The sequence below is a fragment of the Xenopus laevis genome, chromosome 1L, assembly GCF_017654675.1.
Source record: "Xenopus laevis strain J_2021 chromosome 1L, Xenopus_laevis_v10.1, whole genome shotgun sequence".
Classification (NCBI taxonomy): Eukaryota; Metazoa; Chordata; class Amphibia; order Anura; family Pipidae; genus Xenopus; species Xenopus laevis.
Genome location: NC_054371.1, coordinates 58,539,662 through 58,565,625, shown reverse-complemented (window position 1 = coordinate 58,565,625; position 25,964 = coordinate 58,539,662). Strand labels below are relative to the sequence as shown.

The window sequence follows — 25,964 nt, the reverse complement described above, 5'->3', positions numbered from 1 at the left end:
TCTGGCCAGAAAAATGATTTTAAAGTTGTTTAAAGGGTGCAACGACATGGACAGTGGCATGCCAGAGGGGGATCAAGGGCAAAAATGTATCTGAAAAATACATTGTTGACACAGCGCTGCGTTTTGTGCTGTAAAGGGCAGAAATCACACTACATTTCTAAACCTGTGTAATAAACTGCTTTAAAACGTCCGGCGTCTACATGCCAATCAAGTCGTGTAAAGGTTACAGCCTGTTCACACGCAAAGACGAAACGCAGCGCTTACTTCAACGCAAAAAAACGCAAAGAGCTTTCATGAATGATACCGTCAAGTGAGCAAATAATAGTTGTTAATTACTAGTTGAGCTTGTCACCTCCAGGATGTTCGTCCTGTTGGTGGCAATATTTCTGTAGTGGTGTGTTTAGCAGTCACCGTGCTTGTGCGCACGTGCACGGTCAGGCAGAGGTAATTCAATGTACAGTGAAGTGAACCAAAAAACACTGATTCTGCAGTGTGGGCCCAGTTTTGGTCTACTTTATTGATCACCTGCGGTGACCATAAAAGATGCGATTTTGCCACTGTTGCAGAACCCTGAAAAATTAGGCATGTGTACTTTCCTGAAAAATTATGTTTTTTTTGTCGCAGCCACTGAAGCACAGAGGCCAGAAAAAATATGCCATATAAATGCTGAAAATATGAATTTTTTTTGTCGCAGCCACTGAAGCACAGAGGCCAGAAAAAATATGCCATATAAATGCTAAAAATAGTAATTTTTTTTGTCGCAGCCACTGAAGCACAGAGGCCAGAAAAAATATGCCATATAAATGCTGAAAATAGTCTTTTTTTTTTGTCGCAGCCACTGCAGCACAGAGGCCAGAAAAAATATGCCATATAAATGCTGAAAATATAAAAAAATGTTGTCGCAGCCACTGAAGCACAGAGGCCAGAAAAATTATGCCATATAAATGCTGAAAATATAAAAAAAATTTGTCGCAGCCACTGAAGCACAGAGGCCAGAAAAAATATGCCATATAAATGCTGAAAATATTCTTTTTTTTTGTCGCAGCCACTGCAGCACAGAGGCCAGAAAAAATATGCCATATAAATGCTGAAAATATAAAAAACTTTTGTCGCAGCCACTGAAGCACAGAGGCCAGAAAAAATATGCCATATAAATGCTGAAAATATTCTTTTTTTTTTGTCGCAGCCACTGAAGCACAGAGGCCAGAAAAAATATGCCATATAAATGCTGAAAATATTAATTTTTTTGGTTGCAGCCACTGAAGCACAGAGGCCAGAAAAACTCAGGATTTACCTGGATTCAAATGAAACCAGTAGGGTTTGCACCCTAGTTTGTAACGGTGGCGGAGGGAGGAGGACGCTAAAGGACAGCTGTGTGTGGAGTCATGAGGCGTGCAGAGAAGGACAGCTGCATGGGGAGTCAGAACAAGTCTTCCGGCGTGCAGTAACCCTCCGAGATCCACGCCTCGTTCATTTTAATAAAGGTCAGGTAATCCACACTTTTGTGACCTAGGCGAGTTCTCTTCTCAGTTACAATCCCTCCTGCTGCACTGAAGGTTCTTTCTGAGAGGACACTTGAGGCGGGGCAAGACAAGAGGTTCATGGCAAATTGTGACTGCTCTGGCCACAGATCAAGCCTGCGCACCCAGTAGTCCAGGGGTTCATCGCTCCTCAGAGTGTCGATATCTGCAGTTAATGCCAGGTAGTCCGCTACCTGCCGGTCGAGGCGTTCTTTGAGGGTGGATCCAGAAGGGTTCTGGCGCTGCCTTGGACTGAAAAACATTTGCATGTCTGACGTTACAGAGTGGCCAAAGTGCTTTGTCCTTGCAGGTGCGCTCGTGGCAGGATTACTGGCACCTCTGCCCCTGGAATGTTGATGAGTTCCTGAAGTGACATCACCCTTAAAAGCATTGTACAACATGTTTTGCAGGCTGGTTTGTAAATGCAGCATCCTTTCGGACTTGTGGTACGTTGGTAACATTTCTGACACTTTATGCTTGTACCGAGGGTCTAGTAGCGTTGCGACCCAGTACAGGTCCTTCTCCTTAAGCCTCTTGATACGGGGGTCCTTCAACAGGCATGACAGCATGAAGGACCCCATTCTCACAAGGTTGGATGCAGAGGTATCCATCTCCGCTTCCTCGTTATCAAGGACTACGTCATCCACGGTCTCCTCCCCCCAGCCACGTACAAGACCAGGGGTCCCCAAAAGGTCACCACAAGCCCCCTGGGAAGCCTGCTCCTGTTGGTCCTCCTCCTCCACAAAGCCACCTTCCTCCTCTGACTCCACTTCTGACACCTCTCCCTGCGTTGCAGCAGGTGCCTGGGCTCGTTCTGGTGATTCCGACCAGAAATTGTGCGCTTCCTGCTCCTCGTCACGCTGGTCTACAGCCTCATCTGTCACTCGTCGCACGGCACGCTCCAGGAAGAAAGCAAAGGGTATTAGGTCGCTGATGGTGCCTTCGGTGCGACTGACCATGTTTGTAACCTCTTCAAAAGGGCGCATGAGCCTGCAGGCATCGCGCATAAGCACTCAGTAACGTGGGAAAAAAATCCCCAGCTCTGCAGATCCAGTCCTACCACCCAGTTCAAACAGGTATTCATTGACGGCTCTTTGTTGTTGCAGCAGACGTTCCAACATGAGGAGCGTTGAATTCCAGCGAGTCTGGCTGTCGCAAATTAAACGCCTGACTGGCATGTTGTACCGCTGCTGAATGTCAGCAAGGCGTGCCATGGCTGTGTAGGAACGTCTGAAATGGGCCGACACCTTCCTGGACTGCCTGAGAACGTCCTGGAATCCTGGGTACTTCGAGACAAAACGTTGGACTATTAAATTCAGAACATGTGCCATGCAGGCACATGTGTTAAATTGCCCAGTCTCAGTGCTGCCAACAGATTGCTTCCGTTGTCACACACCACTTTTCCGATCTTCAGTTGGTGTGGGGTCAGCCACCGATCGGCCTGTGACTGCAGAGATGACAGGAGTACAGATCCGGTATGGTTTCTGCTTTCCAGGCACGTCATCCCCAAGACAGCATGACAACGGCGTACCTGGCACGTCGAATAGCCTAGGGGGAGCTGGGGCTGCACAGGTGTGGAGGAGGAGGACCCAGCAGCAGAGGAGGAAGAAGAGGAAGAAGACGAGGTAGAGAGCGAAGGAGGAGTAGAGGTGGTGGCAGAACCGCGTGCAATCCGTGGCGGTGACACCAACTCCACTGTTGTTGTTGAGCCACACATTCCCTGCTTCCCAGCCATTACCAAAGTTCACCCAGTGGGCAGTGTAGGTGACATACCTGCCCTGACCATGCTTGGAGGACCATGCGTCAGTAGTCATATGGACCTTTGGCCCAACACTAAGTGACAGAGATGCGGTGACTTGGCTCTCCACATGGTGGTACAGGTGTGGTATTCCCTTTTTTGAAAAAAAATTGCGGCTGGGTACCTTCCACTGCGGTGTCCCAATTGCTACAAATTTGCGGAAGGCCTCAGAGTCCACCAGCTGGTATGGTAAAAGCTGGCGGGCTAAGAGTGCAGACAAGCCAGCTGTCAGACGCCGGGCAAGGGGGTGACTCGCAGACATTGGCTTCTTACGCTCAAACATGGCCCTCACAGAAACTTGGCTGGGGGCAGATGACTGGGAATGGGAACTGGTGGTCAAGGTGGAAGGCGGAGTGGAGGGTGGTTCAGACGGGTCAAGGACAGCAGAGGTAGAGCAGTAAGATGCTGGACCAGAAGGAGGGTGGCTTTTAGTTTGTCTGTTGCCTTTGAGGTGTTGCTCCCAAAGTGCTTTGTGCTTGCCGTTCATGTGCCTTCGCATAGAAGTTGTACCTATGTGGCTGTTGGGCTTCCCAAGACTCAGTTTCTGACTGCACTCATTGCAAATTACAACACTTTTGTCAGAGGCACACACATTAAAAAAATCCCACACTGCTGACCTTTTTGAAGCTGGCAATCTGGCGGTAACAGTAGAAGTTGGCGGCGTTGGCGGCAATGGCGGGTGCGTTGGCCGGCTGACCACAGGTGCCGATGTTGTTGCCCTACTGTTCCCTGCGAGCTGTCCTCCCTGCTTCTTCTAAGTCTTATTCTCCTCCTGCCTCTGTCACTCTCCGTCTCTCCATCTGAACTATCCTCCTCTTGCTCTCTTCTACTGGGCACCCACAAAACATCAATCTCCTCATCATCATTCTCCTCAGATGCATCAATTTCTTCTAACAGCTCACAGAAGGAAGCAGCAGCGGGGACCTCCTCATCACTCATTATGTCCATCTCTGTTGTGTTCTCTGCCAGAATTAAATCTGGTGTAACGTCCTCATCTCCTTCATCTTCTTCTGCCAATAATGGTTGCGCATCACTCAGTTCAAAAAACTCATGTGTAAATAACTCCTCTGACTCCAGTGAAGAAGGGGCGCCGGTGGTGGAGGAAGTGTTACGTGGGGTGCCCATAGCAGTGGAGGATGAGGATGTTGTGGTAAAGTTAGAAACGGTAGAGGATGGGGTGTGCTGTGTAAGCCAGTCAACTACCTCTTCAGCATTTTGGGAGTTCAGGGTCATTGCCTTTTTAAAACTGGGCAATTTCCTAGGGCCACAGGATAGCATAGCAGCACGGCCCCTAGTGCCTCTGCGTGGCGGCCTGCCTTTGCCTGGCATTATTTTTAAAACAACAACAACAACTCAGGTGGTGTTTCTGGAGACGGTATTATTATTGATATTTAGACAGATTGTGAAAAAGCTCACACAGCTAGATGGCAGTTGTTTGAAAATGAAGAATACACTGGGCAAACAAATTGAAACAATGCCTGCAAGGTCAACGTATACACTACTACAGCAGTGGATACGGAATATATTATTGCTGCTTGAAAAACGTCACTCAGGTGGTGTTTCTGGAGACGGTATTATTATTGATATTTAGACAGAATGTGAACAAGCTCACACAGCTAGGTGGCAGTTGTTTGAAAATGAAGAACACACTGGGCAAACAAATTGAAACAATGCCTGCAAGGTCAACATATACACTACTACAGCAGTGGATACGGAATATATTATTGCTGCTTGAAAAACGTCACTCAGGTGGTGGTTCTGGAGACGGTATTATTATTGATATTTAGACAGAATGTGAACAAGCTCACACAGCTCGGTGGCAGTTGTTTGAAAATGAAGAACACACTGGGCAAACAAATTGAAACAATGCCTGCAAGGTCAACGTATACACTACTACAGCAGTGGATACGGAATATATTATTGCTGCTTGAAAAACGTCACTCAGGTTGTGGTTCTGGAGACGGTATTATTATTGATATTTAGACAGAATGTGAAAAAGCTCACACAGCTAGATGGCAGTTGTTTGAAGAACACACTGGGCAAACAATGCCTACAAGGTCAACGTATACACTACTACAGCAGTGGATACGGAATATATTATTGCTGCTTGAAAAACGTCACTCGGGTGGTGGTTCTGGAGACGGTATTATTATTGATATTTAGACAGAATGTGAAAAAGCTCACACAGCTCGGTGGCAGTTGTTTGAAAATGAAGAACACACTGGGCAAACAAATTGAAACAATGCCTGCAAGGTCAACGTATACACTACAGCAGTGGATACGGAATATATTATTGCTGCTTGAAAAACGTCACTCAGGTGGTGTTTCTGGAGACGGTATTATTATTGATATTTAGACAGAATGTGAAAAAGCTCACACAGCTAGATGGCAGTTGTTTGAAGAACACACTGGGCAAACAATGCCTACAAGGTCAACGTATACACTACTACAGCAGTGGATACGGAATATATTATTGCTGCTTGAAAAACGTCACTCAGGTGGTGTTTCTGGAGACGGTATTATTATTGATATTTAGACAGAATGTGAAAAAGCTCACACAGCTAGATGGCAGTTGTTTGAAGAACACACTGGGCAAACAATGGCTACAAGGTCAACGTATACACTACTACAGCAGTGGATACGGAATATATTATTGCTGCTTGAAAAACGTCACTCGGGTGGTGTTTCTGGAGACGGTATTATTATTGATATTTAGACAGAATGTGAAAAAGCTCACACAGCTAGATGGCAGTTGTTTGAAGAACACACTGGGCAAACAATGGCTACAAGGTCAACGTATACACTACTACAGCAGTGGATACGGAATATATTATTGCTGCTTGAAAAACGTCACTCGGGTGGTGTTTCTGGAGACGGTATTATTATTGATATTTAGACAGAATGTGAAAAAGCTCACACAGCTAGATGGCAGTTGTTTGAAGAACACACTGGGCAAACAATGCCTACAAGGTCAACGTATACACTACTACAGCAGTGGATACGGAATATATTATTGCTGCTTGAAAAACGTCACTCAGGTGGTGTTTCTGGAGACGGTATTATTATTGATATTTAGACAGAATGTGAAAAAGCTCACACAGCTAGATGGCAGTTGTTTGAAGAACACACTGGGCAAACAATGGCTACAAGGTCAACGTATACACTACTACAGCAGTGGATATGGAATATATTATTGCTGCTTGAAAAACGTCACTCGGGTGGTGTTTCTGGAGACGGTATTATTATTGATATTTAGACAGAATGTGAAAAAGCTCACACAGCTAGATGGCAGTTGTTTGAAGAACACACTGGGCAAATAATGGCTACAAGGTCAACGTATACACTACTACAGCAGTGGATACGGAATATATTATTGCTGCTTGAAAAATGTCACTCGGGTGGTGTTTCTGGAGACGGTATTATTATTGATATTTAGACAGAATGTGAAAAAGCTCACACAGCTAGATGGCAGTTGTTTGAAGAACACACTGGGCAAATAATGCATGCAAGTGCACTACTATTGGTGCACTACTATGAAGAACAGCAAACAGCACTGGACACATTAAAGAACAGTAAGATAAGTAAAATAAAAAAAAAAATATATGTATATTAAAAAAAAAAAATTACTCGGGTTGGTGCTGCTGAACTACTAGGAGCAGCACAGTAGCACACCAGTCCCACTCCCCAACACAGCTAGACTAATAGCACTGGACTCTTATAGTAGCAAAGTAAAAAAACAAAAAAGAAAATAAAAGCAGTCCTTACAAGGACTATTGGGTTATTACAGCAGTCAGCTCAGCAGATGAGATCAGAAGAGATCAGTGCCCACAGCAGCTACATACAGAGCACTGCAGTAGAAGGTAGATTACTAGCCAGCAAAGCTACCTAACCTAAAATGTCCCTCAAATCCCTGCAGAGTCCTGTCCCTCCAATACAGAGCAGTATCAAGTAGATTACTAGCCAGCAAACTTACTATCAACTGTCCCTCAAATCACTAACAGCTCTCTCCCTACACTAGCTCTTCCAAGCACACACAGGCAGAATGAAAAAACGCTGCAGGGCTTCAGTTTATATATGGAAGGGGAGTGGTCAAGGGGGTGTGGGGGTGGTCCAGGAGGGAGAGCTTCCTGATTGGCTGCCATGTATCTGCTGGTCTGGGGTGAGAGGCAAAAAAAAGCGCCAGCTAAGGTGAACCCAAAATGGCGAACGTCGCGCGACATTCGCGAACATTCGGCGAGCGCGAACAGTCGATGTTCGCGCGAACAAGTTCGCCGGCGAACAGTCCGCGACATCCCTACCAAAGAGTCACAGCTAGTTTTGAGGAGTCAAATAATCTCAATCAATATTTAAATATGTACTAGGTCAGAGATTAAAAGACTTGGTTACACATTTGCTTAGCTGTGCAGGCTTTTATGCCAATAGCAAACATATATATGTGAGGCATGTTGTATCTCATCATCAGTCTAGCAATTATTTAATTGGTCATGGTTTAGAAAACATGAGAACTGATTATGCTGCTTTAGTTGCACCTGTTCTTAGGTGCTGGGATGCCCAGTATCTAGTCCCAAAGCTTTTCAGAGCCCTGTCTCCTCCTGTCACCAACAAGACATCATAACAAAGTGCTAATGGAGCAGACTGTGATGCTAAGTGATCCATAATGCAATTGTAGGATAATGTTAGAGTCTCGTTAGGTCATTAGCAAGAGCAGGGGGCATACTTCTATTATGCATTAGACGTTTTTACAGAATCTGGGGAAGTCCCATATCTTATACTATTTTATAGTTTAAAGTCTTGTTTAAAGTAGGGAAAACACTAAGGGGCAGATGTATCAAAATGTGAGTTCAGAGCTTAATAAATACAAACTCATCCATGTTCTATTCATTCCTATGGGATTTTTAGACCCATATTTATCAAATTGCAAGTTCTAACTTTCGTCCATTGATAAAAATCCCACAGGAATGAATAGAAGGTGTGTGTGGGGGGTATTTATTAAGCTCTAAACTCACATTTTGATAAATCTGCCCCTAAGAATAAAAATATGTATTGTACATACTAAAATAGACACAACATTAAACATTATAAGAAAAATGAAACTGTTATCCAATACAGTACAAAATGGGCCTACCTTGTTAACGTGACTAAATTACCAATGGCTCAGATTGGGCAATTTAAAGACACAGTAGCAAATACACACACATGGCCTTTCCCTTTAGGATCCTCAAGCAGCAGGCCACTTTTATATTCTGCCAATATTTTCCCAGTGGTTGCTTACATACTGAGGTGCTCTCAGCGGTTGCTTTACTGGAGATCACAGATTATTTCCAAACAGTGGACTTGGTCACCTTCTGAGCCTCTTGTAGCTTGGCTGGCAGGGGATTCATCCCTACAAAGGTACTTATATGTTTAAAGATATTTCCTTTGTAGAACACACAAAGCATTCCACCATATTGAATGAAAATTTGGCAGCAGGAATTACGGTCCCATTAGCATTCTGCAATGAAATTATGATTGAGAAAGGCATGAGCGCAATTAAATAGAAATGAGCTATTCACCCAAATTCCCTGTAATTTCCCAAATCACAAATTTTTATCTAAACAATATCCAAACCCTTAACTTCATATGATAGATATAGATAATTAAATTTTTGGACAAATTATGGATATCTGGCAGAATAATTTGTAGAGGTTTCTATATTTGGTGAATCTAAAAATTATGGATTTAATACATTCCTAAATTATATTGTCTTGTTTAACAAACCAACTGGAGATTTAGCAACAGGCCAGGGTCTTTAGCCCATGAACTGTGAATGCACATTGGTAATAGCGCAGGGATTTCCAAAATGATCTTTGCAATAAAACCCCTGAGAGGTAAAGGTTCCTTTTTGGCACATACCATTTTATTTCAGGGACGAATGTGTAGCCACAATAATTTGAAATATAGATGTTTGCACTAAACTGGGCAAATTGGTGTAATGGCCATATTGACTTGTACATACATACATTGTGCTTGGTTATTGCTTCACTACATTATGGACCTGCTGGTTCTATTCTACTGGATATAAGTGGGATGATGGTAGAGCCATGGCAGAATATCCCTGAATTGAATACATAAGATATCTAACAGTATAATAAGATGTAATGAGTATATTTTAGCAAGGGCATTTCTGCCCAACAGGGTCCTCCAATAATGCCCATTCTACCCTGCCTTAAAAAATGTCTTTGTCTTGCTAAATGTTATTCCCTATGAAGCTGTAGGGCCTTTGACAACCTATGCAAAACAGGGCGATACTTCTCAAAATGAAAACAGCTGTAGGGGGCAAAAGGACACCACTAAAATGCAAGCGGTGTGATGTCATTATTGCTGTTCTTTATTTTTTTTTCCTTTTTTACAAGCCCAGCAGCAGCAGAGCTCTCATAAATAGCCACCTTTATTATTTGGTCCCCTTCTGAAGCACTTATTAACCATATTTCTGCCAGAAGGGACTCAAGCCGATCGTTCTGTACCAGCCAGTTTAGATGAAGCCCCTCTGGCAGACAGGAGGTCAGATCTGTCAAACGCAGTCGAGGGAGAAAATGTGATACTGGGCAGAGCGTACAGCAAATGAACAGAGAGCGCACAGTCACTGCAGTCTTTCATTAGCTGCAGAAACCAAGTCTGTCTGCCATCAGCAGCTATTGGATTCAAGTCATTTTAATGTAAGTACCTGCTTTATTCCCCATGAATTAGAACGGTAATTATTTTCTCTGTCTGGATAACTGTCGGCTGCAGGAATAATGCAGAGCTGGAACCTTTTCCATAAATCCCAACAGCATTCCCAGGGATGGAAGGTAATACACTGGCACACAGCTGTTTCCTATGTCGGTTACTGTGGTGGTTTCTTGTGAGATGGTGCTGTAGAATATGAAGTCTTGAATGAGGCACAGTTTTAACTAGGGATCCAGCATGTGAATAATGCTATTGTTTTAACAGAGTCATTGGTATGGTATTTAAAAAATATGTTACCTTACTTATTATGATGAATTTGCCTATTACAGCACTGGTATGTTTCATGCATGTTTATATATATACAGTGATTGCATGAGCTCAGTTTCATGTATGTGAGCACTGCATGGTGCCATAGTGATTAAAGTTCCTTTTATATAACCTTGATGTTGGAGATGCTGCAGAAAACGGAATATTCAGTAGGGCTTCCACTGGCATTTAAAGCGGTTAAGCTGCATTCTGTTAATGGTATGATTCCTGATGCCGTGGGTCAATAAAAAAGAATATTTTGTGCATGGAGTTTGCCAAAGACGTGATCATTAGGCATGTTCTTGTGTATTTCTTTTATGGGAGTGCCTCATTTATCTGCAGTGTGTGCATGGATGCTCTCTTCTACCCATTATAGAGAACTTTAATTCCTTATGTAGTTCTTGTTTATCACTTACCCAATGTGCTTTGAATGTTCTGCACTACTTAATAGGAGCAAATTGACTCACCACAAAAACATGTTATACATTGTACATTGATGAGCAATTTCACAAAATCAGTTCTAGATAGCCAGAGGCTGGATGTGGCTCTAACAAATCTATTGTGTGCCCCAGATTGCTTGAGAACTCTTGAAATGGGAACATATTAAACATTAGTTCTTGCAGAATAAATATACTAATATTCCCCCAGGCGCCATAAATGATGTAGGGATCATAGGGATAGAATTTCAACAACACCTAGAGATCCAGTCTCAATCACATTCTTAGGACTGTTTCCTAAAAAAAAACAGAGATGAGAGAGCTTCAAAACTTCAATTTACACAATATGGCTGGATTGGTCTGCAGTGGACAGTTATTTTTTAACCCAGCGTTCACAGTAATGTCCCAGGGCGGGGGTAGAGTCTTCAGAGTGATGTTGCAACTACAGACTACTGAGCTGGGGAACTGGTACCCAGACTAAATGAAATGTATAGCTGTCATTTGGTCCTCACATCTGGAAAGTCGGACGACTCTGAACCTATTGGTAGTGAGAGCTTTTAATGGCTTTGAGGACACTGATGACCCTTCTTCAGGCAGTAATAGTGTGAGTGAAGAGGAATTCTATAATGTATGGATGTCAAACATGTAATCATCCAGCTTTTGGTCGACAGGGGATGCTACACCTTAATAAAGATGCTGCATTCTGTATAGTCAGTTTATACAGAAAATCTTTTCAAAATGTTGACAAAATTGATTGATTCATTTCCACTCCAAGGGGAAATACGGTGAGCACAGGACAAATATCCTTCTGTGCTTCAATAATGATACCCCTGAAAGGTTAGTGATTAGACTGATAGCTTGAAACCTGGAAACCTTTTCAGCTTTATTAAATATGTAAGTACATATGGCCATACATGCATGCACACACGCTCATATTTCCTGTGCTTTGTCTGCGGGTAGACAATATTTGTGATGCAGCAGGACAATGTAAGAGCAGTCACTGCATAAAAAAAACTTTGCTACCTTCATGTAATGATTTATTGCAGCAAACAATTTAGCAAATATTATCACACAGACTGTTAAAGGCTCCATGCTACACTGGGCAAAACATAATAAAACGCAATGCAAATAATGTCAAATGAAAGCAATTCCTAGTAAAAAGCACAAATATCATAAACTAGTTCTCATTTTCTGTCTGATTGTATTTATATTGGGTATTCAATAAACCTTAGATTAATTTATATTATTCAGCTGATACGTCATTCTATTAATAGCTGTTATCAAACTACAACCCCCAGCATCCCTATTAGTTTTTAGTGTTATGGAATGGTGGTATTTTAACAAGTAGGGAGGCACAGGCTGGAAATAGGTAGAGCACAGGTGATAAATATAGATAGATATTATCTTAAGCCCTTCTCTCCTGTCTTTACAAATGTCCTTGACACATTGCTGCGGCACCACAATACAGCTGGTGGTCTTCACTCATGAACATGCCCAGTTCTCTATGATGACTAAGCAGTATTTTGCCTCTAGACAACTTACAGACAGAATGTAAAGAGCGCAGACAAGCAGTCAGTAACAAAGGCTTTTGAAAGGATATTGCAATTGTTATATTAAACCTTTTCTGTTTTTTTACTATATTAGAAGGTAATATCATTATCAGTTTTTAAGAGGGATCAAATACCAAAATAGCATTTTAGTTAACTGAAAAAGCACACTGATATTTAGAGGGTTATTTATTAAACTCTGAATGCAAAAATCACGAAAAATTTGTGATCTTTTTATTTTTATATCTGACTTAAAAAATCACAATTTTTTTCAGAATTTATTAAACCCAGAGGGTGGAAAAGTCTGTATCTGAAAATCCGGCATTTCAGACCTGTCGAGGTTGCATATAAGTCAATGGGAGAAGTCCCAATGATTTTTTGATGTGCACTGAGTTTCGTGCAATACCCCGAAGTTTTCAGGTGAAAATTACGAAAAATTCGTGAAAATCTGATTTTTTCCCGCTAATCAAATTTGCAGGAAGATGTAAATAATAAAAGATAATAAAAAAAGAATAAATAAGCGTTAAAAACCCGAGTGGATTTGATCGGAGTTTGTAGCAGAAAATATTGAGATAAATAACCCCCTATGCTGTATATATTTTTATTATTATTATTTTTTTTTTAAATATTTGTTTGGCCCTAGCTCATAGGGAAAGTTTGGAAGGATTTCACCTGAAGTGGAACATTTTCAGCACAGTTCTGCACCTTAACGTTTCCAATAGTGATAGATAAAGAAAGCACGTTGGAGAAATTCTCCTACATGCCACCTTTGTATCACATATGAACCTGTCCAATGGCAAAATAGAGACTCTAAATCGGGGTGGGGGGTGCACAGCTCTGAAACTTAAATTTTTAAAAAATAAATTTAGTTTTATTACAGAAAAAAACTATGATTAAATCAATTGATCAAAACTTTGATTTTTTCCTATTTTCCTCATCTTTACTTGCCCCAGCCCCCTTCTTTTCCACTCTCCCGTTCTGCCTTCTCCTTCCTCTTTCCCTAATGTGAAAATAAATATTGGTATATATAGGTATGGGACCTATTATCTAGAATGCTCGGGACCTGGAGATTTCCAGATAACAGATCTTTCCACTACGTAAATATTAAATAAACCGAATAGGCTGTTTTTGCTACCTATAAGGATTAATTATGTTTGGATCAAGTACAAGGTACAGTTTTATTATTACAGAGGAAAAAGGAAATAATTTAAAAAATTTGGATTATTTAAATAAAATGGGAGATGGCCTTCCCTAGATTCAGAGCTTTCTGGATAATCGGTTTCCACATAACGGATCCCATACCAAATGAAACTAAACTATTACTTTAAAACCTTTATATTTTGCAATCACTTTTACTTAATTATGTATACCATATCACACAGCAACCAATCAGATCTTTGCTTTTATTTTCTAATTTGTAGGTGACTGAAATCGAATTGCTGAATGGTTTCTATGGGCAACATCACCTGAGATGTTTGTCTCATCACCTCAGAGGTTTGCCCCAAATGTACGCCTTATTGCAGTGGATGTGATTATGCTGAAACACTGGGAAAGAATAGTGCATTGTTGGCTAAAAACATGTTAAAATATATAATTTTTTTGCAAAGGTGTATTAAATGCCTGTATTCCCGGTTTCAGCAAGATTTCAGTCAACAAGGTTTGTGCTGAGTATACTTTTTGCCTACTGTTTTAATCATGAAAAAGCTATAGTTTTTGTTTTTTATTGGGCAAAACAGGGCAAACAGTGAGATTGAGCTATTCTATGCTTGGTCCTTCAATGTTAGATAATTTGATTATCAGGGCACAGATAATACCCCTGCAAAACGAATTCCTTCTAACAAAACAGCCACACCAAAGGATGAAGGAAGGGAGTTTTGCCCACATGAAATATATATGAAAATGTATTTCATATGTTGGCTTTGTCTCCTCTTTATAAATAGCAGTGCATGAATAGCCAGCTTAGTGGTATAGCTCAGGGGAATTAGCAAAACTTTAAAGTAGAAAAGCCTGGATTGATTCTACACCTGTTTCATATGACATTTAAGTAACCACTGGCTTATGGTTTCTCCACCACCAATAACCCCTAAAACATAATCAGATTCAGTTATATACATCCTGTGGAGGAATTGTTTATAGAGGGGGCAGTTGTGGGAGTACTCCAAGGCCAAATAAAAATACAAAGGAAGGGCAGCTGATCTGGCCAGGATAGTTACAAACATACAAAAAAGAAAAAAAATGATCAACACACACTCCCTGGTCCCGTTTCACAAATGAATTTAGTATCAATGCTAATGCATGTATTTTGCAAAACAGGGTTTTTTAGTTACAAAATTATGATCATAAAATTGATAAGCCACCACCATACCACGTCATGGTAAACCCCATATTGTGGTAATAACTGTTTACCTTTGGTCAAGTTTTTTCTGGGTTGGCACCTCCCTGCATAAATGCATGTCTTGGGGTCAGTGTCTGCAGAGTCCTAGCCAAAAGGTGGCCATACACAGGGAGATTTGATCTTTTGGTGATGAGCAGATCTCTCCCCAATATGGCCACATTGAGGTGGGCGATATCGGGCTGATCCAATCGTGGGCCCTAGGGCCCAACTATTGGATCAGAATGGAGGCAATACGGGAGGTCGGATTGTGGGACCGCAGATACGGCGGGATTTTTTACCCTGCCCGATCAGCATCTGGTCGACTTTCGCCCAGATATCGATCAGGGACACCCGTTGGAGGGCTCCACACACGGGCTAATAAGAGCAATACATAAAAGCAGAAGTGCAAAGTACATTAAAATGAGTCAATAATTTGGTTTGAATGGCCTAGTCCACTTTAAACTCATGAACGATAACTGACTGAAAGGTATTAATGCTCTTGTACAGCCTTTTTAATTAATGATCCTCTCTGTATATGAAATAGGCAGATATGGGTTGGTCAGTCTTTAGGTTTTCACTATTCAAGGGCCAATGAGCTGCTGTCTAGCTATGGGCTAGCAGAGTCAGCAGCAAAGATAGCCATCTTAAGAGGAATGGGAATTGGGTAGAAGTGTTTTCATTATGTCCTTCCTCCAGGTGTTTGCCTTTGAAACTCTGAGAATGCACAAGAAATGAGACCAATTAATGCAGCTTGAAACAGTGAACAGAAAGCGAGCCTGCAAAACTTGGTTGGCAGGGTTATAGCTGCAGAGTATGTAAACATTGCAACTGTCTTGTGGCCCAGGATTTTCAGGTATAGTTATTGATTGCCAGCTACCACCGTAACATGACTTTATTATCTAGGTAGGCAGTGATTTTCTTATATAGATCTACCTACCATTGATAAGAAATTCAAGCTTTCTTGTAAATTATGTCAATCTGAATATAGCAGCTATAAAAAGTTTGAGTACAGAGGATAACATTTATAGTTCTGACAGAGTACAAAGTGATACTTTAAGGTCAAGGCAGTTAGGTTTGTAGGTTTGTCCACCACAGGATAACTTTTTATATAGATCCGAAAAAGGCTGAAAGAATCTTTCTGAGATGTGACTGAATATATATGTAACCTTTCTGGCTACTAAGTATAATTCTATAACTAACACTCTCTAGTCTAGAGGCAACCAAAATCACCTAGGGGCACATTTACTAAGCTCAAGTGAAGGATTCGAATTAAAAAAAACTTCGAATTTTGAAGGTTTTTTTTGGGTACTTCGACCATCGAATAGGCTACTTCGACCTTCGAATCGAACGATTCAGACTAAAAATCGTTCGACTATTCGACCATTCGATAGTCAAAGTACTGTCTCTTTAAAAAAAACTTTGACTACCTACTTCGGCACTTTAAACCTACCGAGCTACAATGTTAGCCTATGGGGACCTTCCCCATAAGTTTTCTAAGGTTTTTTTGATCAAAGGAAAATCCTTCGATCGATGGATTAAAACCCTTCTAATTGTTTGAACGATTTTTCCTTCGATCGTTCGATTGAAGTATTTGCGGTAAATCTTTCGACTTCGATATTCGAAGTCGAAGGATTTTACTTCGATGGTCGAATATCAAGGGTTAATTAATCCTTGATATTCGACCCTTAGTAAATGTGCCCCCTAGAATTACTCCTGACTACAGAAACAACCAATACAATAAAATACAATAAAATAAGCACTGCTACTAAGCAGAAAGCTTATGAAATCCTTTGCAGCAACTGCCTCACAAAATCATCTATTTATTGAGCCTTAAATAATACTAAATACATAAGCAATTGTTGGTAGAGACACTGCCATGGGAACAGTTTCATCACAATATTGACTGGTGGCTGGGAAGATGCAAATAGTACAATTTGTTTATTGCCCATGAGCTAACAGAAGCAAAGTAGCGTAGGTTGTATCTGCTGACATGCTCCCACAGCTACTATTGGCACCATCTCTTCCAAATATACCTACCATCCCAAAGGTGCTAGAGCCTATTTTACCCACTGCTACCCATCTCCACCAATCTCATCTTGCTAAACCTGCTATCCCACAGCCTCAATTCCTTCCAAGAGCCTATTGTCCTCTTTGCTACAGAAAACATTATTTCACTCTACTATACCTGCTATCCCATAGCAGTACCGTAGTCCCTTTTCCAGATGCTATTATCCCAACTGATACTATAGGCACTATCTCTCCCTACTATATCTGCCATCTCACAGCTGCAGTCCCATCCCAGAGATTATTATCCCACTGCTACTATAGACACCATCTCTTCCTACTATACCTGCTATCCCACAGCCACAGTCCTTTCCCAGAAGCTATTTTGCCCATTGGTGGGTTTCTTGCTTGACTAAAATAGGGAATATGCAATGTATATCCACTCCCTCTCATCTTACTCCTGCAAATCTGAGTGGAAACTCTATGGCTCGGTCTACTTAGCAATTGTAACTTGCTCCCAGAAAGAAGAAACTACATGCAAGAAGGCTGCTTATGTTTTTAACCACAATACAACTTACCAGTCTCTGGGACATTCACTTACAGTGATTTTCTCTATATGTCAACCATGGTGTACATTGTGCATATCCTTTTTTAGGAAATAAACGAGTACAATAATGGGCACACTGTGTTTTTTTTGGCATGTCTATGCATTTTATCTTTTATTAACCTTCTAAAGAGCTATGAGATCACAATTTTAAAAGCTGTTTAGTGAAAACATAAATAAAGACAACTTTACCTGCTTCCTGTCTCTTCTGCCCTTTGATCTCCTAACTTTTTTCCATAAACATCAGCCTGGAAACCGGAAAACCAGAAAGAGGAGCATGTACAATTGTACTTCTTTACAAATATAGGGATGAAAGCTATAGATTTAATTCATTGTTTCTGGCAGGGTTCTTATGCATGTAGGCTGCCATACAAGATTTAGGAAAAGTACACACCTACAATAGTCTGCATCCTTGTCGGTTGGTTTAAAATCATTCTTTTATTTTAAATAGTTGCTAGTTTTAAACGGAAGAGTAGGCACACTACTCGTGGTTGTAATTGCAGCTAGCAACTATGGTTAGGATTATGGTACATTGACTGCAGAAAATACCCAAAGTGTCTCCTATTGACTTCAGTGGAAACTCTCTGACACTACTATCATTCATCACATAAACAGTTTGAAAATATTGCTAGTCTGGCAATCTTAACAATTGTTTTTGTGTGATCGGTCAACTGCCTGTTATTACCCAGGTATGAAATATGTTTCATAACCGCCCCTGCTTAAAGGCTACCAACTGAACATGCTAGAGACACAGTTCACTAGAAAACATTTTTATTTTATCAACAAAAAACCTGCTCATACACTGGCTCTCCATGCAGAGATGGAGAGGCTAATGGCCTTGGCAGTTTAGTATTGGGGAGGGACATGTCACACAATAAAGCACTTGCTCAGTTCAGCAGCTTCTCCATTTATCTGCTCAGTTGACACCCTGTGGAATGTGCATAATGCAGAGATTTACTAACGTATTGATCAAGGGATTCACAGCACTGTCAAAGGTTACTTTCTTATTCTTGGCTTAGAATTTTATTCAAGCATTTCCAGGTTTTGTGACATGTTGTAAATATTCAGGTTATTCAGGAATGTCACCAATCCAGATATAAAGATATAATGAATTCTAGTGTCACGCTGGGAGAGTTATTAATGTCAGACTCTGTAGAATTGGTATTCTTTATAGTGTCAGTTAGGGAGGATTAATCTAGGGGCAGATAGAACTGCAACAATATAAAGCTTTTTTTATGCCCGACTAACGGCTAAAATGACATCATTATTTTACATCACTCTAGGAAGAATTTAACCCGTTGATGTCAATTGGATGAATTCAGACAGTGTGAAAAGAGGCATAAAAATACTATATAAACAGTGGCACACTCAACACTAATTATGCAAATTATTTTACATATTTTAAACTCATCAAGCCATCAGCAGGTTTGGCATTTAAATGGCATTTGGTTGCTACTGGTCAATTATCCTAGGAGCACATCTGCAGTTTTTACATTTAAAAGAAAATGTATCGGGGGGGGGGGGCTAAATAGAAAAAAAGTGAAAAATAAGCGTTCCAAAAAACAGAAGCCTTAGTCAATTTGTTGCCTGCATTCTTGGGTCAGTTATCCAAGGCCAGGAGGTGAACAGAAAAATATGAAAACTAAATAAATATATCATTTAAACGTTTGTTTGGAATAAGTCCATCTATAACTTAAGTCGGAAGGTGAATTTCCTCTTTAAAACGTTGATTACAGAACCTTTAAATGTCCCACTATGTTGCACTGGTGTAAATAATGCAGGGTGGGCATTAGAAAGGTTATTATTATATTAGAAATCTATGTTTCTAAATTAGTTGGATGTACATTTGCCATAGTTACTGTTACTGTTCTGTACATCTCACACTACACTTTACTGAATGCTGTACATCTGTCACTTCTGTAGTGGCAGAGATTTTAAAGAGGCCTCAAAATATTCCTGCACTGGGGTCATTTATAGCAACCAAGGCATTGTGTTTTATAGGTTTCTAATTTTAATGGGATGATTGCCAAACTGATTGGTAATTAACACGAGCCATGTAGAATTTATAAAATTCTTTCTTATGCTGTCCAGCAGTATACATTCTCTTTGATAAGCATCAATCTTTTATCTAATATAAGGAATAATATGTGTTTAACAAATGTGTATATGGACTATAAGGAAATTTAGGAGCATGAACCTTTACAAGTAGAAACACATAGCAACCAATTGGCTCTGATTAGCTGCTATACTTCAGTGTAAAATGGCACCAGTTGTTGTTGTACTAATGGATCTGTATTGGCAAATCCTTGCTACACGTTGCAATGTTCAGAAACAGACATATGTTGCTGTTATTTCAGTATGAGACCATAACAGCCTTTCTACAATGTGAATTGTATTTAAAGCTGGTATTTAACTTTTTTTTATTTTATTTTTTAAATAGCCACTTCTACCGCCACTAAAAACAAACTATAATCTTAAACCTAATATGCTGTGGGAGGCAAAATTAACCACAGTAACAAATGGACTTTGTCTCTGTAAATTATAATGAGTGGTTTTACGCAGGAAAAACCCAATCACTCATTCAATCCTTTTGCAACTGAAGTGGACAGTTTTTATGACAACGACTCAGCCTGCATGGAAACAGTGCGCATACCTTGTAAAATCTCTCACCGCCACAATACTTAGATGGGCCCTATAACCACAGATGCTGAAAAAACGGACTACAGGGATGGATTAAAATCAATGCTGTCCTGCAGAATGCACTTTGTAAGTGACCTCAGCACTAGCCTAATTTAGGAGGGGATGGCAAGGGGAAACTTTCATACACAGCATTCTTGTATGTCTTTAATTAGCCAACTTTTAAAGGGAAGGTTTGGTAACCTGATTGTGGGTTCACTTTCCATGGTCTGGTAAGGAAAGTTTTTTTTTTTCTGTATGGTGCAGCTTGTATTAAGAACTGAAGGAAATTTGCAGACCCATCTTTCTGTTAGTATACAGACTTTCTAGCATGTATATGTTTTGCTGCCTGTCATTCCTTTCTGGAGCGACCATATTTATGCAGTGGGAAACTTGCCTTACTAATGCTCTGTGTAGTTGGGGAAATAGAAGTATATTTCTATAATGGTTGTAGTGTTGCCTGGAGATAGGCACAAGCCCTGAGTGTGCAAAACTGATAAATGCTGACTGCTGGCCACAAGCTGACACACTTGGTTCAGCTCTTACTAAGCACATTTTTTAATTTCCTTCAGTAACTGCCAGACAATGTGCTGCAGTTAAGCCTTGCGATAATAAACTGGCCTGGGGCCCTATTGTGGATAATGTCTGTTCCCCTATTGCATTGCAGATGAACATTTCCTATTTCCATTACATCTTTGTGATAATATCTGCATATATTTATTTGTATCCCTGCCTTGCTTTACTGAGAACCACCAAATGCACGTGAACCCCCACAAGTCAAAGCACTTGTATTTCCATGTCAAATAAAGTAAAGGGTTAATTACGTTCTAATGAACATGATTAATTAGATGAATATCCCTGGTGATTTGTATGCACTTCACTGTAGTCTATATGTTATGGCTATTTCATAGTATTCATGGAGTAGGCTCAGACAGATTTCATTGTTTTCTGCTGGGTAAACCACATAGACAACAAATTGTGGCACATACTGTACCTGAATAAAACAATGTAAACTGTGTTGCCTGATACCATCCATTCATTAGCATGGCAATAAATAGTATGCCTTTTCTGAGTTTACTACAGCCAGATAAATACCAAATTGCATAACCAGATGAAGTGAAATATTTAGTAGGTGTTTAGCCAGGCCCGGAATATTTATTGACATATATTTACTTTAGTCTGACACTAAGAAAAATGATTTGATGAAAAGCCACAAAACTCTGGGACTGTGGCAGTAGTTTAGCAGGTGATCCAGTATCAATACAAACTTGGGATAGAAAAATACACACAAAGTGTGTGTGATGATGATGATCAGGATCATAAGATAATTTCTATTTTATTGTAATTTATTTTGAATGGATCACATGATGGGATTAGGGCTCTTACACAAGGGTGGTTTTACCTGTGCTCCCCTGCTTTATTTTACTATGTATGTTTTATAGGGGTGGTTCACCTCTTAGTATGTTATAGAATGGCTGCAATTGGCCTTCACTTTTTATTTTTTGTAGTTTTTGAATTATTTGCCTACTTCAGACTCTTTCTAGCTTTCAAATGGGGTTTCACTGACCCCCATCTAAAAAACAAATGCTCTGTAAGGCTACACCTTTATTGTTATTGCTACTTTTTATTATTCAATCTCTTTATTCAGACCCTCTCCTATTCATATACCAGTCTCTTATTCAAATCATTGCATGGTTTCTAGGTTAATTTGGACCCTAACAACCAGATTGCTCTAATAGCAAACTGGAGAGCTGCTGAATAAAAAGCTAAATAAAAAAGCTAAATAATACAAAAACCACAAATAATAAAAAAAAAAAAAAAGGGAAAATTGTCTCAGAATATCGCACTCTACTCATCATACTAAAGTTAACTTAAAGGCGAACAACCCCTGTAAAGTAATGTGATTGATTGGCTAATTTTAAAAATAACCCTGAGAGGCAACCCTAAATACAAAAACAATACTATTCCATCTGAGCTATACGGCCATTCCAAATGAGCTCCCAGTATAAACTAAATAAACATCCACCTCAACTATTTCCTTTATTTTGAATCTATGTATTGATATAGTCTGGTTGCTGTAGAATTTTTCATAACCAAAATTGGTTTAAATCGTTTGGATTTTTCAGTTATTTAAATTCTATATCTGGTTGCTAGGGTCCTACTGATGGTAGCAACTAAGCGGTTGCCACCTGACCGGACTGTCCTTTTTTTGTCCTTTTACCGGACTGACCAGTAAAAATGATACTTGACCCCAATGTCAGGTATTTTTATTTCCAGAAAAGGTGGCAATCCTACCCAAAATCTGTTTTGTTTGGCAATTTCAGTGACCCTGACCCAGTGACAAATGCCTAGAATCTCTTCCCATTCTGCAGAGTGGCATTTTCCTGACCCTGTGCTGTACATTTGCAGGTCATGTGACTGCTTTTAAATATGGCAATATTGGGCATTTAATTTCTCAGCAGTGAAGCTACTAAACACTGGGGTAGCTAAACACATAGGGGTATATTTATCAAAAAGTGAAGTTAGAGATCACCACAGACCGCTAGAGTAATATACCGCCTCAAAGCCCATAGAAATGAATGGAGAGAGGCGGTTTATTACTCTAGCGGTCTGTGGTGATCTCTAACTTCACTAACTTCACTTTTTGATAAATATACCCCATAATGACTGTGTGAGCATGCCATTCCTTAGAACAATACTATGCCTTGTGAATAGTGATTGGCGAATAAATTCATCAGGTGCGAATTTCCGCATTTTTCTGGCAGTGAATAAATTTGCGGCGAAAATCTGCCGCGTCAAAGCAGATGCCCGTTGGCATTTGGACTAACTAGGCTCAAGTATAAAAATTGTCGCGGGCGTCGAACTTGAACTTTTGACGCCCATTGACTGCAATGTGTTTCGCATATTTTTCGCAGCAGCCTTTTTGGCAAAATGGGAAAAATTCGCCCATCATTTTTTGTGAATTCTGGGCATAGCTACCTCCCCCTGCAGATACTTTTTGATTTGACTCCAGACATCTGCTTGTCAGATAAATTTTAATTCCAACCCCCTCAACAGATCATCCTCCTGTGGCTTTTGCCATTGCTTTCTCTTTCTAAAAATGCAGCAAACATGTCACTGCTGCATAGTGGTGCCCCAAGCAGCAGGAGCTGATTATTGACTGACACGCCCCCTCTGCAGAGCCCCACCCCCTTGGCTTGGGTTGACAAGCTGCGTGTTTGCGTTGAGAAGTCCCTGTGACAGTGCAGTTGAACTGGATGATTGCGATGGCCGGGATCTGAGCCTGTGGGTTGCGCAAAGGGGATTCACTATGGATCGCCAGTGAGTAACTGATACTACTAGTCTGCACTGGGGGCTGAGTAATAGGACACATTGTTCTTGCTCACATTGTGACCTGCAACAGTGATGGGCAGCTGCTGAATGATGCCCTATTTATAATAATAAGAGCTTTCACTTATTGGATACAGCAGGACCAGTAGCATAACTAGAAATTAACTCACCTTCAAAAAATATAGGAAATAAGGCATAAACATATAGGGATTATTAGTCAGTGCCCCCAGCCCTGGCCCCCAAGCAGCTGCTGGATTTGCTTCCTCTGTAGTAGATGTGGCCAGACCTTTGTATTGAATCTTTGTTGTTGTAAGGGTATAGTCCTGACAAACTCATTCAAGCATGGTGGACTTTATCAAAGGGGTTGTTCACTTTTCAGTTAACTTTTCATATGCTGGAGAGACAAAAGTGATATTTTAAGACACTATGCAATTGGTTTTCATTTTTTATAATCTGTGGTTTTGGAATTATTTAGCTTTTTAATAAGCTGCTCTCCTGTTTGCAATTTCTACAGTCGGGTTGCTAGGGTCCAAATTACCCTAGCAACCACGCACCGATTTGAATAAGAGACTGGAATATGAATAGGAGAGGCCCTGAATATAAATATGAGTAATAACATATAGCAATAACCATAAATGTTTACTGACCCTCCTTTGAAAGCTGGAGTCAAAAGAAGAAGGCAAATCATTAAAAAAAGAACTGGAAAAATATAAAATAATGAAGACTAATTGAAAAGTTGCCTAGAGTTGCCCATTCTATAATAACTTAAAGGTGAACCACCCCTTTAAAAAGAGTTTAGGATGTTTCTTGTGTATTTTTTTTAATTATTATTTTAGCAGCATATTTTTCAAATTTGTTTTGATTGGATCATAACTGCAAAATAGTTGGAATATTTCCCCATTTTTAATATGGGAAACATCTGTGCGGAGTGGGTTAATTTTTGGACTAAATGTCACAGTTAGAGGTTGCTTTTGTGGTTTGATGGAAATTATGCTGACATCATCTAAGCCAAACATAGAAGGGGAGGGTGAATGATTCTGGATGAATGTGCAGCCTTATCCACATTGGATCAAGGAAAGTTTGTGCTAAGTTTGGCGAATGTAGCAAAGCACAAGCCACGTCTGAGCTATACAGGCCATTTCAAATGAGCTCCCAGTATTAAATAAATAAACCTACACCTCAACGATTTCATTTATTTTGCATCTATGTATTGATATAGATCACTTTGGTTGCTGTAGACTTTTTCAGAATTAACGTTGTTTTTAAGTTCTTTTTTGGCCGAACCCCCGAATCCTTCGTGAAAGATTAAGCCCAATACGGAACTGAATCCTAATTTGCATTTGCAAATTAGGGGTGGGACAGAGAAACAATTTTTTGCTTCCTTGTTTTGTGACAAAAAGTCACACGATTTCCCTCCCGGCCCCTAATTTGCATATGCAAATTAGGATTCGGTTCAGAAGGATCCGAATCCTGGTGAAAAAGACCAAATCCCGAACCGAATCCTTGATTTTTTTGTGATTTTTCAGTTATTTAACTATTTAATTCTACATCTGTTGAAACGGTTATCTGGTTTCTAGGGTCCTACTGATGGTAGCAACTAAGCATTGATTTGACTTAAAAATGGTGAGGGAGGGCCTAAAACAGAAATATAACAATTCGCCTCACAATCCGTTTTGTTTGGCAATGTCGGTGACCCTGACCCAGTGGCATTTGTCTGACCCTGTGCTGTATATTTGCAGGTCATGTGACCGCAATTAAAAATGGTAATTTTGGGCATTTTCTTTCTCAATAGTGGAGCTACTAAACAGTGGGGCCACTAAACACAGGAAAAGAAGGCAAATAATTCATAAACTATAAAAAATAAATAATGAAGACCAATGGAAAATTTGCTTAGAATTGGCCATTCTATACCATACTAAAAGTTAACCTGAAGGTGAACGACCCCATTAATAAGATGCTGTTTGCCCAGCCCAGTTTATAGTCCCAAAAAGGAACGGTACTTATCTGAAAGTGGACAGAATTAGGAATATATCTGGCCTTTATTGAGTGGATTACGTTTTTTTTCCCTGATCAAAAGGGACGTATGGGAATTAGAGAGTGGCTACCACAGTTTAGATAAGAGTGCAAAGTTTATACAGTGCAGAAAACATTTCTTCTCTATTTGCAGTTAAACATATGAGTAGGAGCTGCTGTACTGTTTACCTTGGCTGAGACATTCTCCATAGGCAACCCTGAAGGTTTAAAATAGATGGTGCTCTTTCACATAGAAAAGGAATATGGCAGTTCTCACTCCTATGTGTAATAATAAACATGATATTTTTTCTTGCATACTAAATTCAAGTGTGACTTGTCCTTTCTAGTGGCTTGTGGGTTATGCATTCTGTTTAATATGTAGCTTGGGATAGGAGAGAAGGTAGCAGAGGGTTATTCATGGATTGTTGCTTTTACCTTACATGTCACTGTATCTTGCTCAGGTTAATAGTGTGAAATATGCTGTCAGACTTGTTTGTGTGAATGTCCACAGCAGCTGTGGGGCTGGTACACTCTCCTTTACTCTTCTGCACATGTAGCTCCCTATGGTTAAAGTCATTACATGTGCAAATATTCTGGGTGTGTGGAATGAGACCTACATTAGGAAAAGGTATTTCTAACTAGTGATATCA

The 25,964-nt window shown here is 40.2% G+C and overlaps 1 protein-coding gene across 6 annotated transcripts in view; it reads left to right on the top strand.

Annotated features, from left to right (window-relative positions):
- trim2.L (tripartite motif containing 2 L homeolog) overlaps positions 1-25,964 on the top strand; it is a 71,543-nt gene that overhangs the window by 9,192 nt on the left and 36,387 nt on the right. The window contains exon 1 of one of the 6 annotated variants that reach the window (XM_041580515.1): positions 9,738-10,013. The exons of 1 other annotated variant lie outside the window; for it this stretch is intronic. The gene's annotated coding sequence lies outside the window, so the exon portion shown is untranslated. 6 annotated transcript variants of the gene reach the window in all.